This window comes from Apium graveolens, chromosome 8 (genome assembly GCF_009905375.1).
Source record: "Apium graveolens cultivar Ventura chromosome 8, ASM990537v1, whole genome shotgun sequence".
Taxonomy (NCBI): domain Eukaryota; kingdom Viridiplantae; phylum Streptophyta; class Magnoliopsida; order Apiales; family Apiaceae; genus Apium; species Apium graveolens.
This window is the reverse complement of record NC_133654.1, coordinates 225766771-225786033: the sequence shown is the minus strand read 5'-3', so window position 1 is coordinate 225786033 and position 19263 is coordinate 225766771. Positions and strand designations below refer to the sequence as shown.

At 38.4% G+C, this 19263-nt stretch overlaps 1 non-coding gene across 1 annotated transcript; it reads right to left on the bottom strand.

The window, feature by feature from the left end:
• Nucleotides 1–1822: 1822 nt before the first annotated feature.
• Nucleotides 1823–1929, bottom strand: LOC141682321 (small nucleolar RNA R71). Its single transcript, XR_012559723.1, has one exon. It is a non-coding gene; the product is annotated as a small nucleolar RNA R71 (small nucleolar RNA).
• Between the last annotated feature and the right edge of the window lie 17334 nt (nt 1930–19263).

The following is a 19263-nucleotide window of genomic DNA, read 5'->3' as shown; positions in this document are numbered from 1 at the left end:
GGTGTTACAGAATATGATAAAAATTGATCAGAATTAGAAGTCAAGGCCATTGTCAAGTTGTGGAGAATCTCAATAGCTTCTCGTGGGTAGTTGAATCGCCTAATTCTGACGAGTAGAACTCAAGTTATGGCCAAAATAAGATTCATCAGAAATTTTTCCAGACAGGAGAGCTGAGGGGCCGCCCAAGGCGCGGCTGGTCGCTGATTTCGCTGAAAAAACCTTTTTTGAGTGGAATTTGACGATTTTAAGGGTCCAGGTCCACTAGGGGCGTATATATACTTAAAAAAAGGTTTTTATCATCCGGGAAGATTGGGATACCAAGGAGAAGACCTAGAAGCACAGAACAACTCTGAAAAAGAAGATCTTGTTTTCAACTTGTGATTCTTTGAATTAGTTGTAACTTTGGATGCTCGTTTTTGTTCTTGTTGAACCTAGATCTCGTTTATTCGTACTTTAGTTATTATTTAGTTTATTAAGACCTAGTTTTATACCATGCTTTCATTGGAACTCATGGTGACGATGAGTTCGATTATGGGCTAATCGTTATCATGGGGTTCTAGCGGATTTACTTATGGATTTCAATAGTTAATTATTTCGATATCTTGGTGTGTGGTGATTGATTGATATCCTAGTATTGGTTGTGCTTATTTATCTTATGTGTGTAGCTAATATATAAGATAGCGTGTTAATCTCAATTGAAGCGACAGTGAATATAGAGCTTTAGAACTTGCCATGCTAGCATAGGTTCATGTATGTGTATGCATGATTCGTAGGTAACTCTAACCGTTTTACTTGCCCTATGTAATCATTATAGATAACTTATTCTTAAACCGTTATGTTGTCAAATTCTATAGACATATAGGGTCTCAATATAATTGGTGCCTATTCAGCTTCTATCTCTTTTGTGGATGTCTGGTAGAATGGTACTCGTGTAACGAAAGTTGGCGTTTATCAGTTTCGTGTTATATGATTAGTGACATCAGCACCACATGCTAAGGTTAAGAACGAAAAGGCTATTGAATGAAGTAGTAATGAAGTTAGGATCCCATGTTTGTCATATATATTAATTCAACCTCAATTCCCTTAGTTAATGTTATTTAGTATAATCTCTTAGTTTAATAAAAACCCAATTTGTTATTTGTCTTAGCATTGAGCGATAACCATACATTGTTGCATAGGTGCATAAATTGAACTTAACCTAAACCAGTCTCTGTGGGAACGAATCTGATTTATATCTTATACTACTTGCGAACACGTATACTTGTGTGAATATTAGTGCGTGTTTTCGCCCTAACAAGTTTTTGGCGCCGCTGCCGGGGACTCGGTGTTAATTTTTAATTTATGTGCTTGTCATCAGAGGTCGTTAAAGTTCACTGACTCGGATTCTTTTACTTTCACGGTTTATTTGTTTGTGTTTCAGGTACTCATTACAATGGGAGATCCAGCAGCACGAACGAGAGCCTTGATGGATTTTTCTCAACCCAAGATCAATGACATTCAATCTAGCATTTTTCGGCCAGCTATCACAGCTAATACCTTTGAGATCAAGCCTGGCATAATTCAATGGGTGCAGAATTCAATCCAGTTTGGGGGTTTTCCAACTGAAGATCCCAATATGCACATTAGGGATTTTATTGAGATTTGCGACACCTTCAAGTTCAACGGTGTTTCTGAAGATGTTGTGAAGCTGAGACTTTTCCCATTCTCTCTGAGGGACAAGGCTAAGAGTTGGTTATACTCTCTACCAGCTGGTTCGATTACTACTTGGGAAGATCTTGCTCAGAAGTTTCTTACTAAATTCTTCCCTATGGCGAAGACAGCTGCAATCAGGAATGCTCTTACTCAATTTGCGCAGCAATTAGGAGAATCTTTATATGAAGCTTGGGAGCGCTACAAGGAGATGCTTAGGAAGTGTCCTCGTCATGAAATGCCTGATTGGATGATCATCAATTGATTTTACAATGGGTTGGGAGCACAATCCAGACCCATGCTCGATGCAGCAGTAGGTGGAGCATTATGGGCAAAAAGTTATAAGTAAGCTTATGATCTAATTGAACTGATGGCTACTAATGAATATCAGTATCCAACCCAGAGATTTCCACAGGGCAAGGTAGGAGGAGTTCTTGAAGTGGATACAGCTACAGCTATCACTGCTCAACTAAAGGCGTTGTCTATGAAGATCAATTCTCTGGCTAACTATGGTGTTAAGCAGATAATTAGTGTTTATGAGTTGTGTGCAGGTTCGCATGCGACGGAGCAATACGCTATATCTAGTGACTTAGCTCAGTTTGTGAGCAACTTTCAGAGATCGCAGCAACCAGTTCCAGACACTTATCATCCTGACAACTGGAATCATCCTAACTTCAGCTGGAGCAACAATCAGAATGCGATATAACAGCCGTTCCAGCAGTTTGGAAATAAGCTATTCAACCCTCCTGGTTTTCAGCAACAACTCCAACCAAAACAACAAGCTCATGGTGCATGTCTATCTTCGAATGAAAAATCTGAATTGGAGGAGTTGCGGCTTATGTGCAAAAACCAGGCTCTTATATACCAAAGTCAGGCTATTTCTATCAAGACTCTGGAGAACCAAATAGGGCAAATTGCTAATGCCTAATTGAATCGGCCACCGGGAATGCTTCCTAGTGTTACAGAAATAAATCCAGGTAAGAGGAAGGTTGAAGAACAGGTCAACGCCATCACCTTGAGGTCTGGAAAGGCCGCAAGCCCCAAAATTCAGCAAGTCGAAGAGCCTGAAAAGTCTCAAGTTTCAGAAAATGCAGTTGTGGCTGAAGAAGAAGTGCAGAAGGAAGCAGAGGTGAAACCAAGAAAGACTACTGTGGAACACACTCCTCCTGAGGGTAATACAGGGGAGAAACAGATCTATCCTCCACCTCCTCTTCCTAAGAGGTTGCAGAAGAAAAAGCTGGATAAGCTGTTTGAGAAGTTTTTGGAGGTGTTCAAGAAACTTCATATCAACATACCTTTCGTTGAAGCTCTAGAACAGATGCCTAGCTATACGAGGTTTATGAAAGGTATTCTCTCTCATAAAGTGAAGCTCGATGACTTAGAGATCGTTGCTCTAACGGAGGAATGCAGTGGTGTGCTGCAACAGAAGTTGCCTCCGAAGCTTAAAGATCCTGGAAGCTTCACTATTCCTTGCACCATCGGAAACTTATCATTCGACAAGTGTTTATGTGATTTAGGAGCTAGCATCAATCTGATGCCCTTATCTATCTTCAAGAAGCTTGGTCTGCCTAATCCAAAACCAACATACATGTCATTGCAACTAGCTGACCGTTCCGTCGCTTATCCACGAGGTATAGTGGATGATGTCTTGGTCAAGGTGATAAACTCTTCTTCCCTGCTGAATTTGTAATTCTTGATTTCGAGGAAGATAAGAAGATTCCCATCATCTTGGGAAGACCATTCTTGGCTACAAGTCGAACTATGATCGATGTGCAAAAAGGAGAGTTGTCGATGAAGGTTTACGATCAAAAGGTCACTTTTAATGTGTTCAAGGAAATAAAGTTACCCACAGCTAAAGAGGAGTGCTTTAAAGTATAGCAATTGCAGGATTTGAATGCACCTCAGTGGAAGAGGAAGTTGGATATGCCATTTGATTCTCTTGGGTTAGCAGAGCTAAAAATTTCTCAGAAGCGTTTTGAACCATTTATTCAAGAAGCTCCCATACTTGAGCACAACCGAAAGCCAGATCACTTGATTTATTCATTCTTAGGTGCACCCCATGATAAAGGGTTGGGATATATTTTTGATGATGTAGAGAGTGGCTGGACGGATCTTCCAGTGCCTACAGAGGGTTCTTCTCATGCGCCACAGGTAGTTGATAGGATTGGTGTTGGTGATGAGCAATACAGGCGAGTGACTAGGCGTATGGAGGCCATGCACGACATTCACCATCATTTTGCTGAAGATTTGACACACGCTTTCGGTACTATTTTCCGAGACACTAGTGGCGAGGTTGATTGGCCACCTAATCCTCCACCCGAAGAGGGTGATCTTTCCGACGACTAGGTATGCCTGAAATCCTTATTATTACCTTCAATGAGGATATTGAAAATTTTAAGTTTGGGGGTGATAATGTAAGAATTAGTAGTGTATCCATATAGATTCATATTTCATGTTTAGTTGTAGTTTATTCATATTTTTGCATGATTGTTCATTTAGGACATATTTGTTTATTTTTATGTGATTTCATATAGTTGCATTTGCATGCATATTTAGCATGATCCCTTAAGATGAACTATGATATTTGATAAGTTGATGTTGATTTCAGTGTGGTGATGACGAATAGAGGGGTGTTTAAGTCTTAATGAATTGATTTGCATGCCAGAAACAAATATTTTCACAAAGTCTTATAGGGTTACTTTCGATCTAGATCATGATCATATTTGTTTGTTTTTGAGATTTAATCACTTGGTTATATTAGAATTTGTGATATTCTCGTAATGACGTAAAAACACTGATTTTTTTATCTGGAGAAAAACTTGGATTTCATTGCTAGTTGTTGTAAGGCTAGGCGTCAAATGGCTAGTAGTCGGCTCATATTTTTATGAGTAGTCTAGGGTTGAATGAGATGGAGCAAAACGCACTCATTCAGAAATTATTGAAAAAAAAAGAGAAAAAGAAAGAAAAAAGTATGTGTTTATGCATAATTGATCAAGAGTGAGCTCTTTAATACTCGAGTTATTAAGTTCTAGGGGACTTTGTGCCTAGTGACCTAAGGCTTTTATAGTCTGGGATCCGCTAACCTAACGCTCGCTATATGGGTATTATTGCATAAGTCTTTTGAGACCTCATTCATTGCACGGTCAAATAAGCATATTTGCTATGTGTTCAATAATAGTGTGAATCCTTGTATAACTCTAGTAGAAAGGAGGTGTTGTGAGTCATAATACGTTTATTGTCTATTCTGTTTATAAACTTTTGATTGTTTCGATGATAGATAAGTTATGGTTATTTATCTAGTATCAAGAGTATATCTGTTAAGCATCCACACACGCACGTTTCTGGTTTGTGAGTTGGTTTGTGGGATTTATTCAAACTCTGTTTAAAGTCATTGCATTCTTAAAGGCATTGGCTTATTCATTTGGTTATGTTTATTCTGAGGGGATCGATTGCATTATCATTTAGTTACATTCACGTAGTTGCATTCATGCATTAGGTTTGTTTTGTAGTTTTGAGTCTGTTTATGCTTGAGGACAAGCATCGATTCAAGTTTGGGGGGTGTGATAAGTGGATTTATATCCACTTGGAATGCTTTATTACAAGCTTAAATTGGTGTTTTGGACTCAAGTTGTTGGTATTTTGATGTGTTTTGTGTTATTGCATTTCAGGCATCAGTTATATGAAGAAAAGAGCTTTTAAAGGAAATATGATAAAACAGTGATCAGAATTGGAAGTCAAGGCCATTGTCAAGTTGTAGAGAATCTCAATAGCTTCGCGTGGGCAGTTGAATTGCCTAATTCTGACGAGTAGAACTCAAGTTATGGCCAAAACAAGATTCATCAGAAATTTTTCCAGACAGGAGAGCTGAGCGGCCGCCCAGGAGAGCTGAGCGGCCGCCCAAGGCGCGGCTGGTCGCTGATTTCGCTGAAAAAACCTTTTTTGAGTGGAATTTGACGATTTTAAGGGTCCAGGTCCACTAGGGGCGTATATATACTTAAAAAAAAGGGTTTTCATCATCCGGGAAGATTGGGATACCAAGGAGAAGACCTAGAAGCACAGAACAACTCCGAAAAAGAAGATCTTGTTTTCAACTTGTGATTCTTTGAATTAGTTGTAACTTTGGATGCTCGTTTTCGTTCTTGCTAAACCTAGATCTCGTTTATTCGTACTTTAATTATTATTCAGTTTATTCAGACCTAGTTTTATACCATACTTTCATTGGAACTCATGGTGACGATGAGTTTGATTATGGGCTAATCGTTATCATGGGGTTCTAGCGGATTTACTTATGGATTTCAATAGTTAATTATTTCGATATCTTGGTGTGTGGTGATTGATTGATATCCTAGTATTGGTTGTGCTTATTCGTCTTATATGCGTAGCTAACATATAAGATATCGTGTTAATCTCTATTGAAGCGACAGTGAATATAGAGGTTTAGAACTTGTCATGCTAGCATAGGTTCATGTATGTGTATGCATGATTCGTAGGTAACTCTAACCGTTTTACTTGCCCTATGTAATCATTATTGATAACTTATGCTTAAACCGTTATTTTGTCAAATTCTATAGACATATAGGGTCTCAATATAATTGGTGCCTATTCAGCTTCTATCTCTTTTGTGGATGTCTGGTAGAACGGTACTCGTGCAACAAAAGTTGGAGTTTATCAGTTTCGTGTTATCTGATTTGTGTCATCACCATCACATGCTAAGGTTAAGAACGAAAAGGCTATTGAATGAAGTAGTAATGAAGTTAGGATCCCATGTTTGTCATATATATTAATTCAACCTCAATTCCCTTAGTTAATGTTATTTAGTATAATCTCTTAGTTTAATAAAAACCCAATTTGTTATTTGTCTTAGCACTGAGCGATAACCATACATTGTTGCATAGGTGCATAAATTGAACTTAACCTAAACCAGTTTCTATGGGAACCAATCTGATTTGTATCTTATACTACTTGCGAACGCGTATACTTGCGTGAATACTAGCGTGTGTTTTCTCCCTAACATTGCTTTGCACAAGTATAAAGTTAGTATATCTAAATATGTTATTTAATCAAATCTCGAATCATTATATTTCAAATAAAAATTAAAATAAATATCAAATTAAATATATACAAGATACTATGTGTAAGTAAATAAGCTCTAGCTCAATACTTGATGTTACTAAAATTTAAAATATGTGTATTTAGCTCAAGTGGTTGATGTGGTAAATTTACAAATGGTGGTGCCACCCTTTTTATCCCATTACCAAATGAGAACACAAGCTGAAGAGGACTCATTGAGGAGACTCATTAGACCTTGCAATTTGGATAACTGAATCGGTTTCGGTTCAGATCAATTTTAAATCAGATACATTTTCGGTTTATGATATATTTGGGACCATTCGGATCATATCGATTGTGATTTGGTTCAGGTCTCATTCAAATTAAAATCGGATAAAATTTAAATTAAGATCGGTCAAAATTCAATTCGAATAAAATTTGGTTCGAATTTTTTGTATCCTAACTTATCAATTTTTTTTCATTTTCCGATCCTTTAAAAAATATTTTACTATGATATGAAGTATTTTTTAAATACAATAAAATGTAATTTTAAAAAAAAGTCTAATTAAATAGTGACAATAAGTTATGAATAGAGAATTTTCTTAATGTTTAATGTATATATGGACAACAAGTTATGACCTGTTAAATTATGATAATTAAACTAAACCAAATCAGTCACTTTTCTAATTCCGAATTATATCGTATCGCAGATTCCGGATCATATTCAGTTCTAGATAATTTAATATTCGATTATAATTTGTTCCAAGTGATAATCAAATATTAAATTTCGAATCATTTTCGATTAAACTTTCAGTTCTAATAATTTTCAGATCGGTTTAAATTGGTTTTCAGATCATTATTGAATTATATAATTAGGGTTTTGGATCGGATTTCGGTATAATGAATTTCGGTTCGGTTTTTCGGATCAGATGCTGTTGGAGGCCCACTACGTTAGGCCCATGTTCCGAGTTGGGACGAAGATCTGGAGCAACCCATTAACCAAAACGACGAGGTCTCCTGTCCACAACGTCCACTATCCCCAAAAGGTGGAACAGGCCGAAGATAGTGGGGAAGGACGTTAACTCAGTCGGGAGGATATATACACAGAAGAGAGGTTCAGTTTTCACACACACCGACATCAGTACTCTCTCGTATTCTAAATTACCCATTCATAAAACCGATTAACTTATTCTTACACGGGAGGTGAATTGGGGGAATCATCCCCCGCATTCTTCTCTTTGCAGGACGAAGTCTACTTCTCTGGACGAAAACAAGGTCGGCAGAAATTAGGTTATAATTATTGGCGCCTTCAATGGGAATACGGGATTAAGTAATGAGATTTGAGATAATGACTAACGGCAACGATGAAGAGGGGCCTCCAGGATTCACCGATCCAAAACCCAACCACACCTTGCAATCTGTTACTACCCCCCTCGGAATTTGGAGACGGTATTTGATAAGAAGGCTAAAATAATCCCAACCCCTGAAGAACAGGCCATGTTGAGGAAGCTGAGGGATGAGCGAATGGCCAAGGAGAAAGGAAAATCGAAAGAGACCGAGGAGATTGAATAGGCGAAGGCTATGAAAAGGGAAGTCGACGCGCTGAAACTCAAGCCATCTAGCTGAGAAGGGAAGAATTGGAACTGGAGGAGAAGGCGCTTAGGGCGTCGTCTGAGGAAACCGAAGGAGTGAAGAGTTCTCGAAAGGAGAAGTGGGGCTACATTGAGGAAGATTAGTCCCCGGACTCTAACTCACATCACAGGAGAAGGAGCACAAAGGTCGTTTTGACGTCGTACTCCTATAGGGGGGAAGAAGAAGACGTGTCCGGCACTAGACTTTCTAGGATAGAAAAGGCTATGTTTGGAGACAAAAGGTTCAACAGTGAACTAGTCATTACCGAGGAGATTGAGGCATATCGGCCACACCCCATGAGAGGAGAAACAGTTCCAAAAGATGACAGAGTTCAATGGGAGGGGAGATCCCGAAGACCATTGTGACAAATATGAATTATTAATGATTGGCATGGGTCACAGCCAGACGATGCTGTGTAAAATGTTCAAAACGTACTTGAAGGGGGCAACATCCATGTGGTACAAATCACTTCGGCCACAGTCGATTCACTCCTATGAACAGCTGAAGGGAAAATTCATAAGGCACTACTCACATCTGTGTCGAAGAGAGAAGGACACTGAAGCCATTATCCACTGCTGATAGAGGGCAAATGAGTCCCTAGATAACTACCTAGCTAGATTCAAGGAGGAAGCGGGAATGGTGACCAATTTGAACAAAGCTATGGGATACTTGACTACCGGGTTGGAGCCGACCAAAGGTAAGAAGCTTTTATCCTCAATTTATGATTATCCCTCTAAGTCCCTTAATGATATATATGTTAGGGGTGAGAATATCCAAAGAAAGATGGATATTCTGGAGGGGTATAGAGAGCCTCGAAGAGAGGATCGAAATAGGCAATCCAGACGTTCTGACTATTCCCGAGGGTCCAACAGCGACCGAAGGGATGACCGTCGGAATGAAGGGGAAGAGCAGACTGACAAGGGCTTAGAAAGGTGAAGAGATAGACATTCCACTGTGTTCACTCCCCTTAACATGCCGATCTCAAAGATTTTCCATGAGATCAAAGGCAATCAGGCTTCGTTCGCACCTGCCAAAATGAAAATGGCCGATCACAAGAAGAATGCAGACAATTACTGTGAATACCACCAAGATAAGGGATATAACACCGATGAATATTTCCATCTGAAAAAGTTGATAGAGGGAATGATTAAAGTGGGAGAACTAAACGAATTTGTGAGGGACCTACGGGACAAACTGGAGAAAAATTGACATGAAAAACCCGAGGCTCAAAGAAAGGTATCGGGGAGAAGTGAAGACCATTTCGCGTGGCAGTGCCTTTGGCCTAGATAGCAAGAATTCCAGGAAAAGATATGCTCAGAAAGTCTATAATTTGTTTCAGTTAATCCATGCCAGATAGGACATGCCCCTCTCTTTCATTGAAGAGGACTATGAGGATGTCATACTACCTCATGAGGATCCCTTGGTCATCAACCCCATAAATGGAGAGAACAAGATATGAAACGTGATGGTAGATAGAGGCAGCTCAGCAAACATACTATTCCATCGGACATACACCAAGATGAACTTGGCTAGACAAGAAATGGAGCCGTGTCGGGAGGCACCGCTCGAAGCCTTCGGCGGACACCACATCCCTTGAGAAGGTATAATCACTTTCCCCGTCCTTATTGGTAAAATGCCCTATACTGTTGAAAAATAGGTCAAATTCTATATTATGAGAGTGGAAAGCCAGTATAATTCACTCCTCGGCCGACCATTCTTGTCTGCCTTCCAAGCTATGGAATTCATACCTCACCTCAAGCTGAAGTTCCCCGTATAAAAAGGATAGGAGAAATGAGGGGTGACCATAAAATAACAAGAATAATTATGCTCGAAGATCTTGACAAAGATAAAGAGTATGAAAAAAGTGATTTAAATGGGAAAAGAAAGCGCTTGAAATCCGAACCAAGTGGGAATAAACAATTGCTAAACATTGAGTTGGAGAAATTCGGGACGACTTGTCATGCCCCATCGCTGAACCGGCGACCGAAGTGGAAGAGGTCGAACTATACGTCGGGTGTTCGGGAAAGATGGTCCATATAGGTAAAAGTATGGAACCTGACCTGAAGGAGAAAGTCATTGCAGTAGTGAGACAATACCATGACGTCTTCACATGGGGTCCCGAAGAAATGCCACGGCTCGATCCGAAGACTGCCAACCATTGTCTAAATGTGAAGCCCGAGGCCCAGCCCGTACGACAGAGAAAAAGGACATTTGCCACAGAATGGCAGAAAGTTATCGAATCCGAAGTTGAGAAGTTTTTAGAAGCCAAGTTTATCAAATAAATTGAGTATCCAGAATGGCTCGCCAACGTAGTAGTGGTAAAAAAGCAAACAATAAATAGAGGATGTGCGTAGATTACACCGACCTCAACAAAGCCTACCTGAAGGATCACTACCCCCTGCCGAGCATTGACCAGCTTATGGATACCACGGCCGGCCACCAAGTTCTTAGTTTCCTCGATGCTTTTTCGGGATACCACCAGATTTTCATGAATACGGAAGACATCCCGAAGACAGCTTTTATTATACCGAAGGGAACTTATGCTTACATCAAAATGCCTTTCAGATTTAAAAATGCGGGGGCAACCTTTCAACATATGGTGGATAAGGTCTTTAAAAGAATAAATCAGCCGCAACATGGAATTCTATGTGGACGATATGATTGTTAATTTACTTTTTCAAGATCATGTCGAAGACTACGATAATGTTTTGAAACTTTAAAGAAGAATAATATGAAGATCAACCCAAGCAAGTACACATTCGGAGTTGCTAGTGGAAAGTTCTCGGGCTATCTGGTAAGTGAACGGGGCATAGAAGGAAACCTAGAGAAGGTAAGGGCAGTAATAGATATGGAGCCTCCGAAGTGCATTAGAGACATTCAAAAGCTAACAGGCCGACTGGCGGCACTCTAGCGTTTCATATCAAGGTCAGACAAAAAGGCAATACTCTTTTTTGTTGTGCTAAAGGGTTCAAAAGCTTTTGAGTGGGGTCCCAATTGCCAAGAGACTTTTGAGCAAGTGAAAGATTATCTGACTAAGTCCCCCTTGCTGATGAGGCCGAATCCAAAAGAAACGCTACAACTCTACCTCGATGTGTCGGATCGAAGTCTGGGAGCGGTGCTGGTGAAAGAACACGAGGGCAACCAACACCCAGTTTTTAATGTGTCTCATATGCTAAAGGATTATGAAACCAGGTATCCCAATGTTGAGAAGTTAGCATATAGGTTGGTCATGGTCACCCGAAAATTGCGACACCACATCCAATGGAGAACAGTGTAGAGAGTGACCGATCAGCCACTTAAGAAAATTCTGACAAGAGCCGAAGCCTCAGGGAGAGTGGTCGCCTGGTCAATCAAGATGGGTGAATATGATTTGGAGTACGTTTCGAGAATATCCATAAAAGCCCAGGAACTAGCCGATTTCATGGTAGAATGTACTTTCTCCGGGTAAAAGGACCTCATACTCGAAGAGCGATTGATTCGGCAGCCGGGAAAATGGAAACTTTTCGTTGACGGGTTAGTAGCTAGATCAAAATATGGGGCATGCCTTATCTTTTGGTCCCCAGATGGATTTGAGATATGTCAAGCCATTCGGTTTACTTTCCCCCTCACCAACAACGAAACTGAATACGAAGTGTAACACCCCCAGATCCGGGGTCGGGGATCCGGGTCGTCACGAGTTCCATTTCCCTTAACAACACCCAATCTTAATAAATAATCAACTACTCTGTACTTTGACCCCACAATAAACACACACACCACAAGTTATAGTCTCAGAGATGAATATCCAAAAATAATCACAAATCGTTTTATTCCACAATTATATGCCAATACACCTTAAACAGGTTTCTGAATAAATTTACATTTCTTTGCCATTATTACAATTCATAAATATACATAATCTGATACATCAAAAGTTGAAAGCCTAGCCTATTGGTAGTTCCTACCTCAGCTATGGCGGCATCAGTGCTTCTAGAAAATTGCGGAACGTCTCCTAACCTCTTGCGAATCGGAAGCTTGGTCCGGTTCATCTTGTCTATCTGATGTTGTGTGATGAAAGAAGAAAGCAAGGGTGAGCAGCAAGCCCACCAAAATAATATGTATAATGATTAATAGTATATGAGCCTACTCATAATACTCATGAAAGTCTTGGTCAAAAGAAATGAACCAAGTTGATATCTTAATGCGATGAAGTCGCAAAATATTCAGTATATATATACATATATACTTTTCAAAATATTGGAAGTCCTCTTCCATGCATAATACACACAACGTTCCAGTTTATAACTGTATAAAAATATCGTTGCAAGGTGATCTAATATATCTAACCTTGTCTCAACATTTTTCTGAAAATCTTTGTCATACAAGATAATCATTTACTAGATATAAGTTTAAAAGATGAAGTTACAAGATACTCCAATATACTTATATCTTTTCCAAATACTACTTGAACTACCACCGTTCAAGTTATAAATAGTTCAAAAGTTCATCACATAGATGAGACTACAAGATAATACTTGAATAGATTCAACCTTTAAAATATCATCAAAATAAAATGAAGTTATGAGATACTTCATTTGATGCAAACATCATTTTGAAAACTTGACCCTGCCAACACTCAACAATCGCCCAACCGTAGCCTTTCTATCGAAGTGCTCTGGGTAGTGTTGCAGAAATATCCAATTGGATGATGAACTCATTACGGGAGTTTGCCGCGCCAGGAAGACCACTTACGATGATCAGTCGTAGTAGTGCAACCCCACCATTTTCTACATGTAGAGGAGAACCTGTCGGATTTACTTGTCAACCGAACACTGAACTCCTAAGGAATGGACCGCCTTAGCGGAACTTCCAGGCCATTTGGGCCAATATAATAAGGCTGGGCCGGCGCTACTCAGCCACTTACGCCACTCCTAGTTCAGATGAAATCCATGACTCTGAAACGTAAAGCTCGTCCCCACTTTCCCCAAGTAGAAACTTGTTGATACGGCTTCACCAAGAAGTCGTATCTAGTTGGAAAGGAGAACTCACCGATATTTCCCAGGCGATGCCTGTTAATGGATTAACTTGTTCCAAGAATTTTACTTCCCGAGTGTTGGGTAAGTAATCGATTCATTTACAAAACAGCAACCTTGTTGCGAATATAAAACACACCACAGAGCCGGATCCCTCAGGTTTTGAGCGAGTATTTAAATCCCCTTCGAAAGGAGGATCTTAAATATAAAAATGAGTTTTGGGATCTGCTCTAACTTTTAAAAATCATTTTGAAGACTCGCAAAACATTTTTAAGAATGTTTGGAGTGATGCTGATTTAACAAAATAAATCAGTCCCAATATATTAGAAAATATCTGAATATTATTATTTAAATAATATTTCCATAAGAATAATCTTTATAAAAATAATTGAAGTAGAAGTTTTGAAACTTATACTTGAAATGAATATTAAATAACCAAAGATATACCTATACGAAAGTACTATCTTTATTTGAATAATCAAAAGTGAGTTTGATTATCGACACCTTATTCTTTAATAAAATAAAGAATATATCTCAGCAAATAATCGGAGTCATAGATCCTCAAATGAATATTCAAATAATATTCAATAAATAAAATAAGCTGAGTCATAAGCCCTCGAATGAATATTATAAATAATATTCATTAAATAAAATAAAGGAGTCATACATCCTCAAATGAATATCCAAGTAATATTCAATAAATAATATAAATGAGTCATACGCCTTCGAATAATATTCGAAATAATATTCAATAATAAAATAAAGTTAAAGTTATCGAATAAACCTTATTCGATTAATAGTTTTGAAAACTATGACCATATATATATATAAGTATATATATATATATTTATATTTATATCCATATATACAAAATCTACTCGGGATCCTCGACTCCCGGTTTTAGAAAATATTTCCACCTTTGGGTCCCTATACTAAGGGTATATGCAAATTACCGCTATCAGCATAGGTATTATCAACAATTATATATGGAAAGAATACGAAACAGGAATGCATATATATTCCATATCAGCATGCTTCAATATATCGCAAAATTTGCTAATTTAACCATCATGCATCTATCACAAGATAATGCATATACAAGTGTATACATCACAACAACAGTATAACGGATAGAAAACTTGCCTGAGCGACTGGGGGTTACGAATGGCTCGGGACGAGTCTGGTAACCTATAAGCAACAAGTAAGTTGGAATTAAACCAAAGTCACTTGTAAATCTATACTTTAACTAACTTAGCCTCTAATGCTTGTTTTGCGCTCACTGATTCGCTTAAGTCACTAGGGTACCCTCGGCTCCACCATTTTTAATAATTTAACCTTTACGAGTTTTAAGGCGATTCCTTCGCGAGTGTCTTACTAACTGCCTAACACACTTACCATAAATGTTTCATACATTAATTAACCCTTTTTGGTCTTTAACCTATGTTTCAAAGTAAGGCGAGGGAAAAAGTTTCGTTCGCGAAACGTCGTTACTTGAAACGGTCGTTTCTCCTAAACCGTGCATCGGAATCGAACGAACTACATATCAAAACGAAGCTCGTAACATGAGCTATCTAATCATGGCAGTGGTCATAATCTAGCAGGGGGTTCTCGGGTCCTAATGCTATGCACAAAAACAGTCCAAAGAAAATCGGACGTTACGACGGCTATGTTTATGCGATTTCCCAATTTTAAACCATACAAAACCAACCCCAAACCAACCTCAAATCCAACACACAACAAACATCCATCCTTATCACATCATAACAACCCCAACCAATTCAATTTAATCATTCATACTTATGCTTAAACTTAACTTTAATCATACTTAAGTTCCTTTAAATCAAAACCACAACAATTACCATTCCATTTCACTACCATTCAAATCCCAAACTCTAAATCATAACAACAAACTACAATATCAACCCACTAATCAAAATAATCTTATAATATATAGGATTCTAGGGTTTGGAGATGGTATACCTTCCTTGAAGTGGTGGGTGGAGCTAGGAAGCCTTAAGAAGCTTTGAGAAGTCTTAAGAATGCTTGGATCTTCAAGAAAAACAAGAAAAAGTTCAAGTTAAAAACTTGAAAACACTATTCATTGTCTTCTTCTTTGATTAAATGAAGAAGATTGAGAAAGAATTAATGGCTTAAACTCATGATATAGTCCTAACTAAGCATGAAGATGATTAGGGAATTATCTTACCAATTTAGGAAGCTTGGATCTTTGATTTTGAAATTCTTGCCTTTAAAAAAACAAGAAAGCCGAGAGCAATGAAGAACTAAGGCCTTGGTTGCTTTTGATTTTTGATGAGAATGATTTTTACTTGGCTTGGTTGACTTGTTTTGTATTTGATTTAGTCAATTACTTTCTTGCCCTTAAAATTGTGTGGTTACAAAGCTACCACACCTCCTTCCTTCCCATGTCATGCTTATGTCATCCTCATGATGTCATCCTCCCTTCCTTGTCCTCTTTCTATTGGTTGGATGACATCATTCCCACTAATCCCTTTGATTAACTTCCTAATCGTTTGCCTAATGACCGCTGATCTGTTATACGGTTCGCTTAACTTTCGTTTTCGTTTATCGTTTGAGGGATCATACCCGGGATCTTATTACTTAGGTTCCCTTAACCTTTCTCAATATATTATATTCCTTTTATGATCCTCTCCTATAATCCTTTAATTTAAATCCTTTTTTATCCTGTTACCTTATACTCAATTCTCTCCGTATCTAGTGGATTTCCGGGAAAAATCAAAGTGTTCGGATTTGGATTCTGACGATCTTTACATACACTTATATCCCATATAAAGTACTAATAAAATCTCAGAATATCCATATCAGAACCCCTACATAGTGTGGCATGAAAAGTTTCTCATTCAGCAAAAACACTATTCATAAGGGTTTCAAAAATTTTCCAAAAATTGGGGTTATTACAGTCTCCCCTCCTTAAAAGGATTCCGTCCCGGAATCAGATAGAAATGAATAGGGATACTTTCTTAGTATTGCACTTTCTAACTCTCAAGTCAATTTTCCCACATTGTGGTTCTACCATCAAACTCTGACTAGTTTGATAACCCTTCTCCTAAGCACTTGTCCCTTTTCGATCTATAACCCTTCATGGTTGCTCCATATAGGTTACGTCGGGTTGCATATCTATGCGCTCATATGCCTCTATTTATCTGGCATCTGAATTACACTTCCTTAACATTATACGTGAAACACGTTACGACCTGCTACATGTTCGGGGTTAGGGCTAGCTCATATGCTAACTTCCCAAACGTCTTAATATATCCAAGGGTCCAACAAATTGTAGACTTAGCTTTCCTTTCTTTCCGAACCTCATCAATCCTTTTCAAGGGTTTCCAAAGGGATACCTATAACATTACTAGGCCCCCTATTTCATACTCTTTATCCTTTCGTGTCAAATCAACATACTTATCATGTCCATCTTGGGCTACTACCAGCCGTCCTCTGATTAGATCTATTATATCCCTGGTCCTTTGGACTACTGCGGGTCCGAGCATCTTGCGCTCTACAACTTCATCCTAACATAAGGGAGATCGACATTGTCTTCCTCAAGGATCTCATAAGGCAATATCTCAATACTGACATATGATCTATTGTCGTAAGAAAACTCACCCGTGTTAAGTGATCATTCCAATTTCTTTCAAGTCTATTGCACAGACTCTCATTATAGCTTTAGCATTAGAGCTTTTGCTTCTCACTACCCATCCTTTTTTCCCAGTTCGTAGTCGCTACTATCTTCCATTCCTAATATTATACTAGTTATACTTTTGCTCGTTAGCATTCTATAACCTTTTAATAACCACGTCAACCTTAGTATCACGAACGCGTTAGAATCTGAATACCACCGTACTAATACTACTTCCTTAGCTGCTTCCATCTTTGAAAGCTTAATCCTTCATATAGAAGTAAAAGAATTTATTGAGAGATCACTATGATCATGAACACTTGTTATATCGCATAGTTAGTACAGAAGGTGGCCAGCCTTTAGTACTTGACAAGCAATTAAACAATAGTTGGTATCCTACTAGGCTTCTATCACACAGATAGACAGTCATTCGGCAATACCTCCCCTTCTGGAAGGGTTGTTCTTCTCAGCTTACATGAAATGAAAAGAAGAGAAAAGAACGAACTGAAGAGAATTATATATATAAAAAAAATATACTGCCACAAATATCTGGCTTGGAACCTACCTCTGAACTATAGAGGTTGTCATAGGAGAACAAAACATATACGTATTTATATCAGCATCAGCATTATAGCCTCGTATTTCCCATGCCTAAATATTTTCGCTATCCCGTCCATCATTCTACGGACCCATGCTCTTCCTCGAGCTTATACATATCACCTTTGAAACTCCCTCGACATCGAAAAATCGAATCTGGGAATCTCATTCTATACATCATCGTTACTAGAATTTTATGCTTGCACCGCAACCTTCCTCGTATAATAATACGACTCTCTATTGATAAGAAAGAATAATTATACACTAGGTAGATACTCTACTTAATTAGTTTATCAAATGATACTTATACACTACCCACGACCCGATTAGTGGTACTCAACCTCAACACCATTCCAATACAACTCTCACGGTTGTAATCAGCCTCACCACCTCGCAGAATCATTGCTGCATTACTATGGTCCACTACTAACCTACTGTAGTTATTCATTTTCCATGAAGTCTTAATAGCTAACCAGTACGGAGTCCATACATGTCGTATCAAAATCCTTCTAAGGAGGTAACATAATCAACCATTCTGATTCATGAAGAACACTCCTGATCTCAAAGGTTCGTTTAGTGAGTCCTTTTGAAATATGGTCCAGGCTCATTCTCAAGGTAGTACGCTTGCGGAAGATAGATAGCCCACCCATGGGCGATTACACGAATTAAACCTTAGACCACTACTATTACGGCTGGGTATTGCACAGTCATCAGAAGGGAATGTCAATCTTCCAACCATAATACAACCTTCACAGTTTTAACCATCATCACTATATTCTTTTGGCACAAGCGCCTATAATTATCCTCTACCTTTAATGTGTCGGCCACCTCTTTGGCCTTTCCTGATAGTAAAATTTCCTTACAGTCAATGTCACTTTAACCATCTCCAAATAAATTTTCTACCTTATTTCAATCACAGCTTATGTGAAAATGCTTTCCTTAAAATCTGATGAGTAAAAAAAAAAAATCACCATTTTTCCATAAGTTATTGCCATCAGTCTTTAGAGGTTAATCACTGTCATGACTGACTCTCAATCATAATTAGAACATCTTTTATCTTAAGTCCTAATTGCCCTGAATAATTTCGACCATTACTGGTTCGATCCATACTTTCCTCGTGGTTTAACACGTGCCCCACTTGGCAACATTATAATTACGTCATATTTCCTTTATCAACATTTCTATTCTTGAAAATTTCGAATATTTCCTTTCTCCTTGTAAAAACCTCTAAGGTTATCCTTCAATCGTTCCTCCTGTATTCCCTAGATACAGGGCATATCACAATACCATTTACTAATAGTAGAACCATTGTCTATATACTTCTTGCAAAATTTCTCCACTGATTCTTAAAGGTTGTTGTTACCTTAACCCTTTCCCAATCATACTGTCAAACACTCATACTGTCCCTATTAAGGGTGACATGCCAACCTTTATGCAGTCCCCTAGGATTCATTTTAAGTTACCAATGTTCTATCCTTAATTCCACCTTTAAAAGGTACCTGCATCCTTCCATGGATAAATCAAGTCATATATCCCTGATAAGGGTGTCTTATTCAATCATTCCCACCTCGATAGTATATGTCTATTTCACAATAACATTTGTATTCAAAATGGGGTCAATCAATATGG